Source organism: Calidris pugnax, unplaced genomic scaffold (genome assembly GCF_001431845.1).
Source record: "Calidris pugnax isolate Ruff unplaced genomic scaffold, ASM143184v1 scaffold118, whole genome shotgun sequence".
NCBI classification, from domain to species: domain Eukaryota; kingdom Metazoa; phylum Chordata; class Aves; order Charadriiformes; family Scolopacidae; genus Calidris; species Calidris pugnax.
This window is the reverse complement of record NW_015090855.1, coordinates 3466337-3473781: the sequence shown is the minus strand read 5'-3', so window position 1 is coordinate 3473781 and position 7445 is coordinate 3466337.

The window sequence follows — 7445 nt, the reverse complement described above, 5'->3', positions numbered from 1 at the left end:
TTTGTATGGGCTTCAACTGTTTTTGAAACCAAATACGTTCTGAAAAATTTCTAGGTCTGATGTGTGCCTGGAACTCAGCTGAGGTGTCAGACCTCATCAACATCTGTGGAAGGTGACTAGAAAAGACTTGTCAAAGACAAGTCATCCTTGAGAGGAAGGGAGCTCGTCAGCTGAGATCCCCTGTGCAAACCAACTGCATGTAAGGGCACCTAGATGTGCCCACAGCCTCATTGACATCATGGGTTCAGCGTCTGGTTCCGGTGCTGGGCTGGCATTTGCTGCCAGGATAAGGTTTGTAGAAGTAGGTTGGACAACTTTATGGACTTGAGTAAAAGCAATGCTTTTGGGGAGGGTAAAAGCTTTGAAGTGGGAGCATAAGAACAGAAGGAGGGGTGTGTGTGTGTATCACTTGCTCTGCAAGGAGCATGTGCTTACAGAGCTGTGCTGCAGAAATGTTCGTCTGGACTTGGGGTCAGGTGACTCCAGAGATGTTTGTGTGGTGCTGAATGACGAGGTGGTTACACGGGGTACAAGAAATAAGCGTGAGCTTTGCAGGTCATTGCTATGACCCCTGGGCTGCCTTTAGTGCTGCTTAGGAGTGCGAAGGGTCCTTCTTCTTGCCTTTGGTAGCTTTAGATAAGGTTGACTGAGACAACAGATGTGTGTTCCTGTGACTTCAGGTGTCAAAAGCCTATGTTGCCATACTGATTTTTGAGCTATGCAAGCTGTGGAATTAAAATCAAATTAAAGAGCAAATCTCAGTAACGGAGAGGGAAGCATTAAAGATACGGAACCAGCACAAAGATGTTCAGCTGCAGGTTGAAAGGTCTTTCTGGCTTTGACTCTCTTGCATCTTCAGGCAGTGTGGGATTTTGGAGGTGGATTTTTTTTAAAGTTGCCCCCATGTCTGTTTTCTCCTATAACTGGTTTCTCAGTTGTGAGCTACATTAATACTGTGAAGACTTTTCCCTCCCCTATTCCTCTGCGATCACTGTTATTCCCAGCCCCAGTTGGGTTAATTGAAAGGTTGATACTGTCTTTGGGGAAAGACCAAAACCAAATGGAGCCAGGGTGGCTTTTCACTGTTGATGGTGATAAAGCCTCTTCAGTTGTGGGGTTGGTGGGACGTGCTCCTGGCTCCGTGGTCAGCTGTGCTTCCCTCCCTCATGCCAATGAAGCCCGCTGGTAACCAATTTGCAGAATAACCTGCAGAGTACCAGGGTCTGTCTGTGGCCTCCAAGCAGAGGATGGGAGGACTTCAGGCACTGTCTGACAGGCTGGAAGGCACAACTACAGTGCAGGGTTCTCTAACTGTTCAGCTCAGCTTTATAAACACTTGATTTGAGGGATCTTCCTCCTACGCTTTTAATGAATTACCCGTTAAGATACATAGTCAGGCTGCTGTATGTCTTGAAACTGTGAAGAAGCAGCGCTCATTTTCTGTTATGAGGAAGATCTAATATTAAATCACAAAACAGTTTCTTCTTCTCCTTTGTGAAAGAGGAAAATATGCAAGTGCAGATTTCTCTCTTCATTTGCACACACTTAAGAAAAGTGCATTTAATTAGGATTAGCAAGTCTCTAAATTGCAGATGGTTCTCAGGGGAAAAAATAGTTATGAGTGCATTCATGACATTAAAATCAGTACATTTAATTCAATTTCATCTTAATATTAATTCATAACATCTAAAGTAGTAGTTCCTACAGAAGATATTCATATGACTTAGGATTACTGGGGAAAATGAGATCTATCCTTTCCAAACATGCTACAGCCTGATTGCCATGTGTAATTATGCAGATTGAGCAGCTACATGCTAATTGCAAGAGTGCCCGTTTTGACATGGGTTGTTATCTGTAACAAGGGTGGGTTATATGACAGGCTGTTTAGTTTAGTTTGGAGTTCACTATTGTAGGTACCGAGTCCAGTGTTGGGCCGGATGTGAAATCTTGTGAAAGTCAGTGGCTGACAGCAGCCCTTGGTGTCTGACTCCAGACACAGGCTGCTGGCTCCAGCGTGGTGTTACAAAAGAAGAAATTCTGTCTTGTTTCACACTTTTCAGAGTGCTATGTTGGCCTCCGTTCTGCCCACAGATCTGTAAGTATGCCATCTCCCTCTTCATGTTCAATGTCAAGGTGTGGTGTCTTCCCACATCGCCCGGTCCTGAGTTTATTATTGGCTGTGGCTGAACTGAGCCCAGTCTGCTCAGGGAGATACAGCAGCTCTATAGTCCTTCTGTATATATTTGTATGAAAGCAAAGTATCATACTGAGTGCTGGACCGAGCTTGATCTTTCTGCAAGATAAAGATGGTTGGAAATGGGGATCTCTGGGTGTTGGTAATACAGCTCCCTCTTCAGTCGTTTCCTCTGAGGTTATCCCTGGCTCCCTACATGCAAAATCTCATCACTGGTGGCTTCCAGGCTGAGCTGGGCTTTCCAGCCTCCAGGAGTCCATCACTTTCCTTATTTAACACTTCACTTCTTGGTTTCCATAAACCAGGGAAAGGTGGTTACCTCCAGGCTGCGATGGAGCACTCCTCAAAAATGGCATCATCCCTCCGCTTGCTCTTATTAACGGTAGGAGCTCTCTGGTGGCTCTCAGCAGCATCTTCATCAAGAGATGCTGCGGAAAAGTCAATCACAGCATCGCGTTTCCTCCTCCTAGTGAGAGCTCGGAGCGTGTTTGGGCATTAGATGGCAGTGTTAGCAAAGGAGAGCCACCAGGAACGAGCTGAACCATCAGGAGACGGAGCAGCTCGCGATGCTGAAGGTGCTATATATCTTAAGGCCAAGTTTACTTTAGACTCCTAAATTAATTAGCAATTGCATAACATAAAGTAGATAAAAATAAAACAAACACGGAGCTGCCCCAGAATAGGCCATACATGCAGAAAGATGTTGACCTATTTAAATAAATTCTGTGGAGCAGAAATCACAGTGTAACCAGAAAACTTCACCGACAAGTGAGATGAACCAAAGGAAATCTGTAGATACAGAAATGTTATCTCCAATTTTCTCTTCTCGCCCTATCAATATTTACTGAAATGTGTTGCTACAGAGCAGATTTAGTGTGCGGTTTAGCTGCTGGCTACCATTATTTTTGACTGCTCAAGATTTTATGATTAATTAAATGATGCATTTTATAATGTGGTGCGCATCACTATGAGACAGACATCTCTCTGTGTGAAGCTTAGGTACAAAACTATTTGCATGAGCAAATCTGGTCTAATAAATAATTCTGGAACACTTTGGCATTTAAAACTCATTTTACACATATAAAATGTTTTCATTAATCCTCTCTGAAAGTCATGACCTAATTTCTTATTTTTTTTTTTTTTTTGTCTTGTTGAATAATTACTTGCAAAGATTCATCCCTCCATCTTTAGTGCAGTTTAGTGGAACAAGTGGGAAACAGTGACTGGGAGGAGCCTGCGTTACCTGTGTGAGCCGAGGAAACAACAGACTGTGCCTGGTTTGCTGATAATTCTGTGAAATCATGAAATAGTTTTCACTCAAAGCAAAAAAATGCTCCCTCTCATCAAATAATTTAAAAAAAACCCACCAACTTCACATTTTGTCATGAAATGTGTTATTTCAGTTTAGGGTACTTCTGAATTTTTAATATATGTATGTATGTTCTCAAAAGTCTAATTAAGCATTGCTAAATAAAGTAATTCTGAGGCATCCGAATGAAATTTTAATGTCAAAAAGTTGAGCATAAATAGTTGGGGAAAAGAGAAGATCAGAACAACTGAGTGAAATTATAATTAATTCTGAAATACATTTTCACCCAACTTGCTTTTTTCCCCTCCTGTGCTCTTCCAGCTGCTCCTCACCAGAACCTCCAGGAACAGCCCAGATTTTCAGCCATGGCCAAGGTGTCCTCTGCGTCTGCCTTTGGGTCCCTTCTCAGTTAAAGGAGAAGAAATGGCTCGGTGCTTCAGCTGTCCTTACTGTCCAGGTAAGCTACTTTCCAGGATCAATTTTTTGGTAAACTTTAGTGCAAATAACACCTTAATGGAAACACCTTCCCAGTTTGCTTCTCAAAGTCAGCTCAGGATCCATAATTTCTGCTTCTTTTTGATTTACCTTCAGCGCTGTGTTTGGGTTTGTGCTGCTTGTCTCCCTCCCTCTGCCTGAGGTTAAAAGGTAATTGAACTCAACATTTCCCTTCAAATTGGGTCTTGTAAAAGTCTCTTTTAGCAGAACCTAAATCTGGGCCTTTGACGTTTTGGCAGAATCTGTTTTCAGGTTGAAAAATTTCTTTCCCGATAAGAATTTTGGTTGTTTTCCTGTTTGACTCCAAAAGCCTGAGTTGATCATCTTTAAAGCATTAGCACAATTGCTTGCAGATGGACTTTTTTATATATAAAAAAAGTTATTTCCCCCTTCTCTAGCCTAGCATTATTGCTGTTTTCCTAAGCTCAGGGGCTTCTCATTTTGTTAATTTAACCTGAGTGCGTGCTGGGCCGAGTCTAGCCAGAACTATTGATATTTCATTAGTTACTTTAGAAAAACAAGCAAACAAAATTCTAAAACACTTGTAATGCTGTTCAGTTCTTGTCAACTGAATTGGCTGTCCTGGTACGATAAATGTTTTGGATTTAGTTTTGGTTCTGGCTTTTTGTTTTTTTTCCTTGTCAGTCATTTTTGGCACTGGAATTACAGAGCCCGGTCTTGGGACACTTTAATTGCACTGGAATTGAGCCACGCCACTGACCTGCACGCTCCAAAAGCCAGATTCAGTGAATTTAGTTGTGAAGGCTTTAAAAATAAAGGTTGGTGACAGTCTACCAGCAAAAAGGACTTTTTGGTAGAGAGCCAGCTCTGGTAACTGAGGAGCTGTAGCTGCACTTGCGGCATTATAAACAGAAATTGAGTATTAATGTAAAACTGAAAAAAGAAACTTCATATTTAAGGTATATTTCTCTGGGCAATATTTCTCTTATGTAATTTAACATTTCCTTTGCAATAGCACCTGAACTGTCCAATGTCAGCCTTGCAGCCCTGTTGTGTCTGGTCATTGGAACAACAGCCATTAGGCCGGAGTCTCCCCAGCATTTCAAAGGCAGCCTCCATCGCCACACCTGTACCAAGGCCCTAAATGCATTACATCTATAAAAACACCATTTCACCAGCAAAAATATGTCTCGTCTGTATTAAATATGTTGTAAAGACCTTTCAAGTGACAGTGCAATTGCAGTAGATGTTTCCAATGTGTAGGCAGTTTGTCTTTCCCAAATGGCCTTGTTAGTGCTGAGGTTGATCTGAGGTCTCTCCAAGAAGCCTCCTCCCCCCTCACTATGGCCATTTAGGCACGTGATGCAGTTCATATTTTAGGGACTCAGGTGTATTTTGCAGGACAACCAGAGGAGGCATCAAAGGGCTTAGCCTGCATTGTTGTTTGGGCTACAGAAAGCTGTGCCAAAGTCCTAAATTTTACAAAATGGAGTGGTCCGGACCTTGCTCCACAGTGTTTCGGGTACATGGCCTCAACTCTTTCCCGTGAAAGACCTTCCCAGTAGTAGTGGGGAGCAACTTTACACACCCTGAACTTTTATACTCTGGTTTGGATGGTTTTTCTCATGCTATTTGTTACTTCTCTTTCCATGAAGACTGTTTCCTTTGCAGCCTCTCCTGTCCTCAGCCCGAGGCCTGGAGCCCAGTTAAAAGCTCTGTTTGCTCCAGAATTGTTTCTGCGCTGGGGCTGAGGAGTCGGTGTGAGCCAGGAACAGATGCCAAGGGTATGTGGGGTTGCTTTTTGTTCCTCCAAACTTTTGTTTTCCCGACCATAAATCTTCCTAATGAAGGGCCCTGAGTGACGTGAGCCTCTCCAGCCTCTGTGTTGGGTGCTCGGCAGCCCCAGCCCAACTCAGGATCGCGGGGCATTGGCCATGTGCAAACTCCTGGGGAAGCTCAGCCTGTGCCTGGTGCAAGCCATGGCCCCGTGTGGAGGTGCCCCCAGCCCAGGTACCTCTGTAGCAGGGATTGAGGTGGTGAGTGGGGCCCTCAGAGTCAGATAATCCCACTTCTGGCGTGCAAACCCCAACCCCTTGGTCCCAGGTTCTCCCCTCTTGCCTCCCTCAGGCCTGGTGATGTCCCACCTGAAAGTCTTTCGTACCATGACCTCAGTGCCCTCCTGGAGCTAATCGGTCTCTCCTCAGCACCCGGATGTCACTGTCAGATCAGCTATTTAAATTGTAAAACATTCAGCAAAGGTAGAAGGTAGACAGAATTAAATTTATTCCTGAATTGTTGAATAATGTAATATTCGTGTTGTACATAAAAGAATCACAAACGACCCAGCCTGATTTTCCTATGAAAACATTTAACTTTTATTAAATCAAGACAGTTTTAAGGAGCAGCAAAAAAATGAAAGCAAAAACAACAATTGAACCAGCTTTCAAAGTTGCCCTGTAGCCAAAACATCCATCTGAGAAGCTGAAGGGTTGATTTTGTTTGTTTGTTTGTTCTTCTGTTGAAGTGTATCACCAATAATTAACAAAAAAAAAAAAAAAAAGAGAGAAAAAGGAGAGAGATGCAAGTTCAAACCTTTGGAATAAATTAGAGCAGTCTCTTAAGCCTGCTGAGAGCTGCCTACAGCTGGTTTGGCCGTCTCCACGGCCGCAGGAACGCCGCAGCACGGGCGGGCGCTGGGTCCTGCCCACCCGGCTGGACCCGGGATGGAGGGGACACTGCTCCTTGTGGACATGGTCCTGGCCCCACAGCCTCGTGGGGTGGCGTGGGCAGAGCTGTGTGAGGGCAGGAGGTGACCACAGGCTCAAGTGGTGCATGTGTTGCTGCTTTGGGGAGTCATTGAGCTACTCGGGGTCAGCGCCTGTGTGCCTCGCAGGTGAGACTCCCTTCAGGCCAGGATTTGGCCCCGCACCTATAAAACATGCCTAAACCATTAACTGTTCTTCCCAGGAAAGTGGCAGAGGACCCTGCGTGCTGGAGTTAAGTCAGAAAGGCTAGACAAAGCCCTGGGGAGCGGTCTGCGGGGAACAAACCTGTATTGGCAGACAGCAAGATAAATTGGATGATCTAATAGTCCTTTTCCATCTCTAAGTTTTATGATTCATTTGTTATTTTAGCCATCTATATATATTTTTTATTTTACCCTAGAGGGGTTTCTTGAAATGTGTGCAATATATTCCTTAAAAAAAAAAAAAAAAAATCACTTACAAAAAAAGAAGTCAGTGTTGCAGGATCCAAGGCACTGTCTCGTAAGTGTGCTCACTAACGAACTACCCGGCGTGTAGAAGTTGAAGTGTGGCTGGTACAGCTCAGCCATGGGGCTGTGTTGGGTGTGGGATGGTCACACCAAGGAGATGGAGGGGACCAGGGGCATGCAGAGCCTTTAGCTGGCTTTGGCTCTGCTGAAGAAGGGATGGGTGGTGCCCTGGTGGCCCCTGTCCTCCATGCCAGGCTGGAGAAGACCCCAAA